Source organism: Pituophis catenifer, unplaced genomic scaffold (genome assembly GCF_029215685.1).
Source record: "Pituophis catenifer annectens isolate HBS135680 unplaced genomic scaffold, rPitCat1.0.hap2 SCAF_2, whole genome shotgun sequence".
In the NCBI taxonomy this organism is placed as follows: Eukaryota; Metazoa; Chordata; class Lepidosauria; order Squamata; family Colubridae; genus Pituophis; species Pituophis catenifer.
Window position 1 is genome coordinate 8,216,393 of NW_027256882.1, and position 12,518 is coordinate 8,228,910.

Below are 12,518 nucleotides of genomic sequence, written 5' to 3' on the forward strand. Positions count from 1 at the left end.
TTGACCTGATCCCTTCCTTCCCATACCTGTCAATTTTCAACCAATGTTAGTGCTACTATTTATTATTTTAAACTTTTATTTTCTTTTGACTTGAATATAACTTGCCTATAGTCATCCCTAGCCAAGATGGGCAGCATGTAAATTAAACAAACATACATACATACATACATAAAATTATCAAAACCCGTTAATCAAGCCTACTAAATAACATTTTTGAAAAATAATAGATTTGTAAAAGTCATTTTTTGTATTTTATTTTGACATCAAATGTTCTTTGGTATTCAGATCCGACCTAAAAATAATAATGTAGAATTTAGGGAAGAATATGCAGCCCAGCAGTCCAGCACTGGAGGCCAAGATGGAGAAGACCTGAACAGCCACCATGTTCTTCCCTTTGGTGCTCAGGTAGGCAGGCACAAAGGACACCCAGACACTGCAGAAGACCAGCATGCTGAAGGAGATCAGCTTGGCTTCGTTGAAGGCCCCAGGGAGATTCCTGGCCAGAAAAGCCACCGTGAAGCAGACAGAAGAGAGGAAGCCCATGTACCCAAGGGCAACATAAAACATGGTGACAGAACCTTCATCACATTGTAGGATGATCTCTCTAGGTTGGGAGTGCATGTCGGAGTCAGGGAATGGGGGGAAAGTGCTCAACCAGATGCTGCAAATGACAACTTGAAGGCAAGAACAAGAAAAGACAAGTTGGCCAAGCTCTTCCCCAAACATCTCTGCACTTTATTCCCTGGTTTGGTGGCCAAGAAGGCTAACACCACTGTGATGGTTTTGGCCAAGATTGAAGAAATGGCAAGTGAGAAGACAATGCTGAAGGCTGTTTGTCTGAGGAGGCAGGTCACCTTCCTTGGCCGGCCAATGAACAGGAAGGAGGTCAAGATGGAAAGCAGGAGGGAGACCAGGAGGATGTAGGAGAGGTCCTGGTTGTTGGCTTTGACAATTGGTGTTTCCATGAATTTAATGAAGATCCCCAAGCCAAAGCCTGTGGTTAAAGAGAGGGACAAGGCAATGGAAGTCAGGATGATCCCCAGATTTTCCTTATAAGAAAGATAATTTTTAATCTTGGGGATACAGTGAACTCGATAGGTGTTTGGATGTTGATCTTCTGGACATTTGGTACATTTGTCTGCATCTGAAATGGAGCAAAAGTAGAGTCTCCCTTTAACATGTCATTTAAAATAAAATTCTTTCTTTTGGGAACAAAGGACATTCTAACACCTGGCCAGAGGAAGGAGGAGTGATGTCACCAGGCAACCAGACAGTGCCTTGATTGGACCATGTGACTGATTGTTTAGGGTTTGAGGGAAACCTTTTATTTTTAATTAGATGAAAACTGTGGGAACATTCAGAGTCGATTTTCATCAGATCTGTGACAATATGATAACGCTATCCTTTGAGGAATCTACCTGCCTCAGAGTTTTGCTTGCTATGGGTGTGTTACTTGGAATCCTGACAACTCCTTTAGCAAAGAAATACACCCTTTCATTAAAGGCAAGTAACTGCAACCTGAAACTGTGGCTGTCCAAAATAGCCATGAGACATGGATACTTGGAAGAATCTGATTGATCCTCCTATAGAAATCCAATCAGAGTTCCATCATTATATTCTGGAATCTGGAAACTCTCACTATTCAGAGCAATGAAGTAAATAGTAATTTGAAACATGGAAGATGTGTTGTAAAAGAATAAGAGCAAGAGATGTCATCTCTCTCACCACCCTCACCCTCACTTATTCCATATCTTCTATATCCTATATCCCTGATCCATAATCTGTATAACTGTTTGCTTGACCTATATACTCTACCAGATTAATCTCCAAGTTATTTTCTTACAATTCACTATGACATAAATATATATCTTGATCAAGACTCAAAGAGGTGGGATCCACTCCCATCACGCCTTCCAAAATGCATGTTCATGGAAAATCTCAGGATTTATGGTCCTCCTCAAAGTCTCTCCCTTTCTCCTGCTGTCACCCACCTTCCATGGTGGAGATGGTTCCTTCTGCACAAGGACGACAATTGTAGCAGCAGATGGGCTTCCCTTCCTGAGGCACCTTCATGAATCCAGGAGGACAGCTTTCTACACACCTGGAAGGAGGCTGGGGCTGGCCAGCAAGAGGGGGAATATAACCTCCATTAAATGAATTATTTTATTTTCTAAAATACATAAAAGGAAATGTTTGGGGATCTCCAATTCAAGTGATTGACAAATCTATCACTTTGTCCCATGATATAAATCCAGCTTCCTTGCAGAAGTTTGATGAAGAGTTAACTGGAATAGTTAGGGAGATTTTTCTCATAGACACCTGAACATCTAATGGAAAGATGTTTCCTCTCTGGGAGAACTGAGATGACACCCCAAGTCTGTCCCTGCTCCAATTCTGCAATCATCTTGGAAAGACCTTCAGAAAAAACAGAATAAAGTCTTTTCCCCACCTTGTTTATCTCCTCCATCTTTGCAATAGCATTCTGATTCATCATGAACTTGAAATCCAAGGATCCCACTCTTTCTAGCCTCCCAAGTGTCACTGTGATAGCAGAGTAATTGGGGAAAATCACCGTGTTCCCAATGTCCAGGTCTGCTACCAGCTTTCCATTCTCATCCAAATATACCCCATTGATGGAATTATTATAAAACTCAGCAGTTCGAAGGAAAGAATGAAACTGGAATGGAAGAGAAAATGGGCAATGTTATATAGACACAGAAAGTTCTTCGGTAAGATTCCTCCATCTCAGCTGGCATGAAGGATCTTGAGAGAAATGGAATTATTCCTGTAAAGAATATAGCCTAAGTGATTCCATATTTACATTTCATATAACCTGAGTTAACCCTAAGCTATTTAGCTGAGTAAGACACTTAGAAAGGGGAAGTATGTATGATGCCTTTTCTGAGGAAATAATGTTTTAGTACATTCTGAGTTTGGTCAGGCTGACCTAAGCTAAATTAGAAGGAAGGAAGATACCCTGTTCCAATTAATTGTCTTAGTTAAGGACATATTGAAAGGGTATTTTTGGAGGGGAAATGCCCCTCCAAAAGGGAATTCTAAGTTGGCACAAATGTTGCTGAGAAAGCCAAAATGTTATGTAACCTCCAAAAAACAATGATAAGCGGGGGCATTTCAATTGTTTTGCTAATTGCCTGAAAATGAATTTGAACAATGTGTTCGGAGCTGTAATACGTTCTCTCTCTTTCATGAAAGAACCCTTTTGCAAAAGCTTATCACACACACACACACACACACACACACACACACACACACACACACACACACGTATAAGTGTATCAAGCTGATGAAGGGAGGAGAACTTGTGGCTCAGAAGGTTAATTCAATTGCCTAACATGCAGGAAGCCCAAGTTCAAATCCAAGTAAGGGTATGGCTAGCTGATGAAAGCTAAAATGCTTGAAATAGATCTATACTAGTCTCTCTTTATTTCTTTATCAGCAAAATATAAATTTGGTACATATATATATATATTAATTCATAGGTATAAATATGTGATATTTTTGCAATCAGGGTTTTTTTCCTATGTTGAAAAAAGATGTTAAATGGCCATGGTGGGATGAAATCTCTATTCATCGCTTTCAGGCCTGTCAGACATTTTATGTTGTTTCTTCTGAGACTTATGGCCATTTAACATCTTTTTTACCATGGCCATTTAACATCTTTTTTCAACATAGGAAAAAATCCTGATTGCAAAAATATCACACATTTATACCTATGAATTAAAAGAAATAAATATTTGACCTCTACAGGGAGGAGTCATAAAATATGGGTGTGTCTGGCTGAAGAGGTCCAAGAAGGCCGAAATAGTGCTATCCCAGTCTCCCATAAGTCTCAGAAGAAACAACATAAAATGTCTGACAGGCCTGAAAGCGATGAATAGAGATTTCATCCCACCATGGCCATTTAACATCTTTTTTCAACATAGGGAAAAACCCTGATTGGAAAAATATCATATATATATATATATATATATATATATATATATATATATATATATGTATGTATGTATGTATGTATGTATGTATGTATGTATGTATGTATATTGTGTGTGTGTGTGTGTGTGTGTGTGTGTAATAAAACTACTTTTTACTTGTTCATGGTCTCCATTTTACTTTTTATGAGGTTTGCTGTTTTTTTAAATCTCACAGATCTGTATGAGGAAAATGGAATAAAAATCTTGTTAGAAGGACCAAGAACGACATGGAAAATAAGGAGAGTGAAGGATGTTCTTTATCGCTTCCATTTGTAGTTGTCACTGCAGAGTTTGGAAAACCAATGGGAAGTAACCAAATCAAAAGATAGATGCAGTATGAACTATTGAGGTCCAAAATTAAAACCCTAAAGGATATGGAAGTTGTGCTCAACAACACAGAAGGAATTTTGCCAATAAAGCCAAAATGAAATCAGATGCCCTACACAGAAACAATGTTATAAAAAAACTGGTTTACAGTTCAATCGGAAGCTAGGAAGAGAAAATTTTTTGCTGAGTTTGAGGATGAATGTGGGACCTTTGCTCTACTAGTAAGTTGTGGTTATGAAACTCTGAGGTGACAGGTGGGCAACTGGCCATGGAGCAGAGATCCCAATATCTTCATGGTGAAAGATGATCTCTGGTACCAGTTAAGGTCACCTCCTTCAATTTTACGGAACATCTTTGGAATATTTTGTGGAATATTCTTGACTCTTGTTGCTTCCTGACTTTTCCCAGCCCAACCCTTCATCTTCTCACCTGACCTTAACCTGCTTAGCTTCTTGGCCCAAAGAGTCTTCTACTGGGAGTTTTCAGCCAGGGAAGGAAAATCATAGGGATTCTTAGCAGAGGTGGCATTCAGCAGGTTATGAGCAGTTCTGCAGAACTGGTAGCAAAAAATTTGAGTAGTTCAGAGAACCGGTAAATATCTCTGACTGGCCCCACCCACATCTATTCTCTGCCTCCCGAGTCCCAGCTGATCAGGAGGAAATGGGAATTTTGCAGTAACCTTCCCCTGGAGTGGGGAGGGAATGGAGATTTTACAGTGAAAAGGTAAAAGGGTGAAAGGAAAGAAATGAGCAGAAATGAGACCAGGGGAAAATTGGAATTTAATGTAATTTTTATATTCAGAATACAGTATAATTATTGTCAGGTTCTTAGAATTGTAACATAGATTCTCAGATGCGGTGGAGAGCTTTGCAATAGAAAATAAGTACCTGCCATGCCTTCATCTTTGGAGTTTTCACGTTTTTGCCAGTTTTAAACATGTTCCTGGATCTCGATAAATAAGCTGCATTTAAGGCCCTTGCCACAGCCCAGACTGTGTTGTAAATTAAATAGCTGTCCCGAGTCAGGATTAGATCCATCTCCTCTTCCTTGAGAGCTTCCAGATCTTCTCTCTGCCTGCACTGTATCCAGACTTTCACCGAAAAGGCATCATTGGTGTAGGAACACAGAAAGGAGGTCTCTACATAGTATCTCATAAAAGAATAAAGGTTCAAAGGCCTACCATATTTTGCAAATTTATTTTTCTTCATAGGAAAGGAAAATATGCTATGGAAGTATTCGACTGGAAAAGATCGTTTTGACAAATCAACAGTGAAGTCCCAGCGGATTGTGAATAGCAGGACTTTTCCTCTAGGAGGTTCCATAAGCCTTTGAAATACGAGATTCAGAAGCAAAATTCCTACACTGTATGAACTCAAGTCTGCACCAAAAATAAAGACATTGATCTTTCTCCAACTGAGGAATAAATGCCAGTCTATCTTCGCTTCCCGTGTAGCCAGAAAAAAGGTTTGTGATAAAACTGGGCAAATGCCATTCCTGACTAGCAGGGAAGTCAACGTCCTCATGAACTGTTGTCCATTCTCAGTGTCTGGAGCAAGGAGACCCACCAAGGTCCATCTGAAATGGAGGACCAGCTTCACCATCCCTGGGTACTGGGCTCCTTCGGCTGGGAGCATTGGGTAGAAGAAAGGATTTTCATCACTCACAACCTGGGAGTCAAAACCGTGACTGATCTGAAAAGGAAAAAAAAGTTAACTTTATTTTGTTTGAGAGATCATAAAAACAATATGAAGCCCAAATGGAGGAATTGTTCGACTCCTGGTCATTCTGTTTACATTGCCTCTCTTCTCACTTCAATAGCAAAACAAAATAGATGACACGACAGTGGTGGGGCTCATTAATAAGAACAATGAGTCTGCTTACAGAAAGGAAGTACAAGGGATGATATTGTGGTGTATAGAAAATAACCTTATACTTAACACCAAAAAAACTAAAGAACATATAATTGACTTCAGGAGGAAGAGAGATGTACATTTACCATTGTACATAAATGGTGAGGAGGTGGAGAGGGTTGGTAGTTTTAAATTTCTGGGCATTTATATCTCAGAAAACCTCTCATGGACTATGAATGTTGACATCCTTGTTAAGAAGGCACAGAATAGGCTGTACTTGCTGTTTGAGGAAGTTGCACAACATTCTCAGAGACTCTTCCCATTCTGCTTACAATCTTTTTGGACTGTTGCCTTCTGGCAGAAGATACAGAAAAATTAAAACGCAGACCACACATTTTCTGAATAGTTTTTATCCCAGAGCTATAATTGCACACAACAATGAACTAAAGGGCCACCATCAGTAAGCTGTTGGACAGCATTACTTGGTCTGCTGTGTGGATGTTTGGGTGGTTTAGGGGTGGGGAATTTTTGATGGGTGTGGGTGTGTCTGGGAATTGTCATGTGTGTTGGACCTGGTCTCTTGGTGTTATGTGAATTTCGTTGTATGGGTATACTGTGTATATACATACAATGACATTAAACTTTATAAATATAAATATGAAAGCACTTAGACTTATATTCCACTTCACAATGCTTTTACAGCCCCCTCTAAGTGGTTTACAGAGTCAGCATATTGCACCCAACCATCTGGGTCCTCATTTTACCCTCCTCGGAAGGATGGAAGGCTGAGTCAACCTTGAGCTGGTGAGATTGGAACTGCCAAATTGCAATCAGCAGCAGTCAGCAAAACAGTCTGCAGTACTCGATTGCAGAAAATATGACTTCAGCAACAGAGTGGTCAATGCCTGGAATGCACTAGTTGACTCTGTAGTTTCTTCCCCAAACCCCCAAAACTTTAACCTAAAACTGTCTACTGTTGACCTCACCCCATTCCTAAGAGGTCTGTAAGGGGCATGCATAAGCACACCAACGTGCCTACCGTCCCTGTCCTAATATTCCTTTTTACTTACTCTTTTCATGTTCAAATTCAAATTATGTTTATACTGTTACCTGTTATCTTATATATGCTTGACAAATAAACTTATGATATGATTATGATTACTGCCATCTAATCACTGAGCCACTGCAGCTCTTCAATGAAGCATTTGGCTATTGCAAATAGCCAGAAGAGATGCACAGTCTGCATTAGGAGTGTGCCAGAGAGAGGATTGTCTGCTCGGATCCTTCTCTACAATTTGATAGAACCTTCATCCTTACTTTATACAATTCCTATACTAGAACTTTGCTCTTCCTTTACAACAGAGAATGTCTGGCTATAAGTTGCATATCTAAAAATGGTCTTCCCAACAAAGACTCACCTGTGGGATTTTGTAGGTTCCCAACATGGTTGAAATCTGGATGGAGATATCAGTACCAGCCGCTTCGAGGACAGCCACCGTGTTTCTCTGCCTTCCACAGCTGTAGTTGGGAACATTGGTCTCCCCCTCCGAAAGCAGGTCCAGCAAAGCCTCCGAGGTCATTTGTGGTGTGAAATAATTGTCATAGACATTGTATCCCAGGGTGACATTGAACAAAATCTTGGGATTCTTATCGATCGCTTGGATTGCAAAAAGGAAGGACAGCATTTTCCAGTACTCTGTTCCTGGTCTCCTGAAAGTATGAATGTATCAGGACATAATCAATGGAAGCAACATTTTATTTAACTGGTAAATGTAACAATTGTATTTTTAATCCACCTCAGGCTCTGAGGTTTGGAGTCATTTTAAAATCCCCCACCACCACCCAAAAAAATCTCACCTATCGAATAGAACTTCTGGGATACTTTCCATTTTTCTTTTATTTTTGGATACCGAATGCATATTATTTCTGAGTTAGTCTAGTAATTGTTAGCTTTCTCTAATTCTTTTTAAAAATTACATTTATAAAGAATTGTTTAAGAAAATGAAATATTAATCAAACTTAAAAAGGAATGAAAAAGTAGAGAAAGGAGAAAAGGTCCAAAAAATTAAAAAAAAGAAAAAAAAAAGAAAAAGAAAAAACCTGATTCCCCACCTTCTTTTCAACACATAATTTTTCATTTCTGCAAATTCTACATTTTTGACAATCTAGTCCTCCACTGTGAGGATTCCATGATTCTTCCAACATTGAGCATACAAGAATCTTGCCACAGTTACCCTATATTAACACTATGAATGTTATGTACCACATTTTTTGCACTGTAAAATGCACTTTTCCCTTCCAAAAAAGTGGGTGGAAATGTCTGTGTGTCTTATAGAGCAAATTTTGCTGAAGCCTCACCCACCCGCTGGCTCCCACACTTCGGCCTCTGCCTCCCAGAAATTTGCCTCCTTGCAGCAAACAGAAAACAGCTTAGTCAGCTTCAGCATATCCTGATTCAGCACGAGCAGCTGACTGGATGTTGGATCGGCCTCCCGGAATACTGCCGATCAGCTGTTCCAGGTGTGGGGATCACCACTGCCCATCGCCACCGTCGCCACCAATCACCACAGCTGCCTCTCACCTCCTCTGTGTGCCCCATTTTTGTCCTCCACGAGCCTCATTTTTTGCCTCATTTTTGGCCCGTTCCAGGTAGCAAGGATTGCAGATTGTTTTCCTGCCTAAAAGTTAGGTGTGTCTTAAATTCCAGAACATTTTATAGTGCAAAAAATACGGTAATTCTTTGCTCAGAAGTCCCATTAAAAAAGATTTCTGGTTTCTTCACAATTTTTAGCCTTTCTAATTCTTTGCATTGTTGTGTTAATTTGATATAAAATTTCTGAGCTTTCTCACATGTCTACCCTGCATGATAAAATGTCTCCCCATTCTTTTCACAATTCTTGCTTTGCTTTGAAATGTGTTTACACATCTTTGATAATTTATCTGATGTCCTATACCAAGAATACATCATTTTATTTCAAAAAAAAAAAAAAAACCCTTAACTTATGACAGAATATAAACCGAACGCCAGTTACCCAAATTCTCTGCATCTCTGTTTAATATCCAAGTTTAATAGTGCATTTAGTCATGCAAATTGAGCCTCTTCATCTTTTGTTTCAAATCCTTAAAACTTTATACATTTTTGTTATTACACGTTCACCATTTCTTCATAATTCAGTTAAAAATTCAGTTTTGTCTTATTCTTCACATTGTCCTTATTCTTGCTATTGTATTAAGATTTCAGACTGGTGTTCAATTTCTTTCTATATCTTTGCCTATTTATCTTCTCCAATAATTAGTAATTGGAAGTGTGACCTATTATTCCACATGAAATATAGAATCATTAAAGGACACATACAGACAGATACACCCACAATGACACATAAAATGAGCAACTATCACTGTTAACAAGTGCAGTAAGTGCTTAATTTTTGGAGGTGTTTAAAAGGCCTATATCTAAACTTAGCTTAGCTATAGAGACTTAGCTGACAAATAACTCACTGTATTATTGGGATGGTGGCATCCACTCAAATGAGGTTCACACATTTAAGAAAAGTCAATTCTGAACTGGGATCCATTCATTTAATTGGTGGTACAGAATAGAATTGTCAAGCTTTTGTCATTTTTACTTCAGAGAAAATTCAATATTTCTACATTTTTCTACCCATTCTGATGACCTTATTGGGCATGAGAGTGGTAGAAGAGAAGAACTATCCTCTCTTCTCCATCCACAGTCCACCTCTGCTGAGAGAATGTCAAGAAAAGCAAATGCTTCTTCGTCAAAGTCAAGAAAGAAGAAGATCTCAACTGATTATTTATTTGAGAATTTCAAATCAGGATCATCAGCTGTAAAGAATGAGCCAAGAATGAAATGAGAGAGAAAGAGAGAAAAACTAGCAGATCAAAGAGATGATTCATTGTAAGAGAGACAGCTGAAACTTTAGAACTTAGGGTGGAATGGAGAGGCTCTAATTCTGTACATAAAATTTGACGTACAGAGAAATTTGAGTCAAAGGAGATTTGTTGAAGCTTAATGGTAGAAATTTCATCCTCGTTGCAGAGACAATGCCACCAATGAGAAACTCTCCTGGCTTGTAATAGTTCTCTGGATGCACCTCATTCCTCTTCAGAGTCAGGAGACATTTGGCTCTGAGACTTGCCAGAACTTCCTGGGGCAGCAGAAGCAGCAGAAGCAGCAACATGACTTGTGTTCCTGATGGAGTCTCCAGCCTTGCTTTGAAGACACAGTGATAGGAAGAGGTGGAAGAAACCAAAGCCCTCTTCCAAGACAGAAGCTCCAAAGATTTCCTAATAGTGACAGAGTTTATACAAGCCTTCCTATCTGCAGCCCCTGCCTGTCATAAAAGCTTTCAAGGTTCTCTCTTTCTTCAGGGCTATTTATGCCTCCAAGATTTTCCAGTGCAAAGAGATCAGCCAACAAGGTGTTGATATGATGTCAAAGTGGAAGCCTGTTATGGCTGTGTTTGTGTGATATTTGGAAGCAATCCAAAATGTCTTTTGAGATTTAGCACCAAGAGAATAAATAAATCACTATGATTTGGATAATGGCAACAAGAATAGACATCATCTCTCTAAACTCTGAGTGAGTCAACAAGCAGGTGCCCAATGGGAGGAATCACAAATGGGGTGAAACTCTGAAAACGGGACAAGAAGTGAGACAGGAGAACTCTTTCCCAAACATCTCATCCTATCATTGCATCATTATTACAGCATTACAGTATTACAGCATCATGGCGGTTGGTCCGATCTTAAAGTATTTCCCTGACACATCCCTTAGAAAAACTCTCCATACATTCCAGTCTCAAGAGAGAATTTTGGCTTCAGTCTGAAATGTTAAACCTCCATATGGATACAGCTGATTCTGGTTTGCCTTTGTTAAGAGATGGGTGGCTGTTTTTGTTCATTTGTCCCGACGCTCTCATGTTACACCCCTCCTGTGCGACCTGCATTGGTTACCGGTTGCCCTCCGTGTGCGATTCAAGGTGCTGATTATTACCTATAAAGCCCTACATGGCTGAGGACTGGGGTATTTTGCGGACCTTCTGCGGCCAGCAACAGCTTGCCATCGCCTGGTGCGTTCCCACAGAGAGGGCCTACTCGGGGTGCCGTGAGCCAGACAGTGTTGGCTGGGGACCCCTAGGGAACTGGCCTTCTGTGTGGGCACACCTACCCTCTGGAATCAGCTCCCCCTGGAGCTCCGGATGGCCCCCGACCTTCGCTCTTTCTTCCATGAACTAAAAACGTGGCTATTTCACCTTGCCGGCCTGGACTGATGGGGGTTTTTAAAATGGATTTTAATTGATTTTAGGGATTTTATGTGTAATCTTTAACCCGGAGTTTTTGTTTCATTTTTCTGTTTTATTCTTGTGAGCCACCCTGAGTCCTCTCAGAGAAAGGGTGGCATATAAGTCTAAACAAATAAATAAATAAATAAATAAATTTGGCATTCTTCTCTCTTACACAGTTCCAGACCAGAACAAAATCCCTGAAAATCACTTTTATCCAGTATAGTCAACAAAAGTTTGACTTTGGGTTCGACTGTTGGGACATTTCAATTTTTTTAAAAAAGTAGACATTACCTTCATCGAAAAAAAGCCATTATTTGTTCATAAAGGTGGAACTAAATAACAGAATAAACCAGAAGAGGGTGGTTGTCGGGGACCACTGTGTAAAGAGAGAGAAAAAATGCAGCAAAATATCTACATGTTTAGAGATAGATCAATAAATAGGTAGAATTAGGATAGCATAACTTTTGTAGATCTAGAACCTATGAAACCTGTTGAACTGACCTAGGCAAGTAAACCTAACAAAATCCACCATCTATAAAACTTTTCTAATTTGTTGGCACCGCAGCGATTCAGATGGGGAATTTGTGGGGCTCCTAGGAGCCCCGCGAAAACCCCATCTGTTAAGCCGCCGCCGGCAGGTCTGTGAACCTACCCTGTCCTAGAGGGACCGGGTGTTAGAGAGGGCCCCTTCAGACGGCTGAGAGGAACGGGCAGGTTCCTCGGGACCAGAGGATTGCCCTCTGCGCCAGCAGCAGTGGGAGTGGCAGCCATGGCGGCTGCCTCGAAACTGTGGCAACTGGGACAAGCGATGTGCAGGAGGAGAAGCAGAGAACAGAGCAAGGCTTTGAAATCCAGGTGAGTGGATTTTAACCCAGGCAGGAACAGCCTTTAAATGATGGATGTTAACAAGTGTGCCCTAGCCTTTATAGCAGCTAAGAACTATCGGGGCAAAAGGATTTAAAATAAACAATAAAAGGAAAAGACCCGTTAATGGACTATAGTAAATACTGATTGCTTGGGAATGACTGTACTGCAAAGTTTGG

At 40.1% G+C, this 12,518-nt stretch overlaps 1 pseudogene; it reads right to left on the reverse strand.

Moving 5' to 3' along the window:
* Window positions 1-252: 252 nt before the first annotated feature.
* On the reverse strand, window positions 253-12,246 carry LOC139309807 (vomeronasal type-2 receptor 26-like; annotated as a pseudogene).
* Window positions 12,247-12,518: the final 272 nt, after the last annotated feature.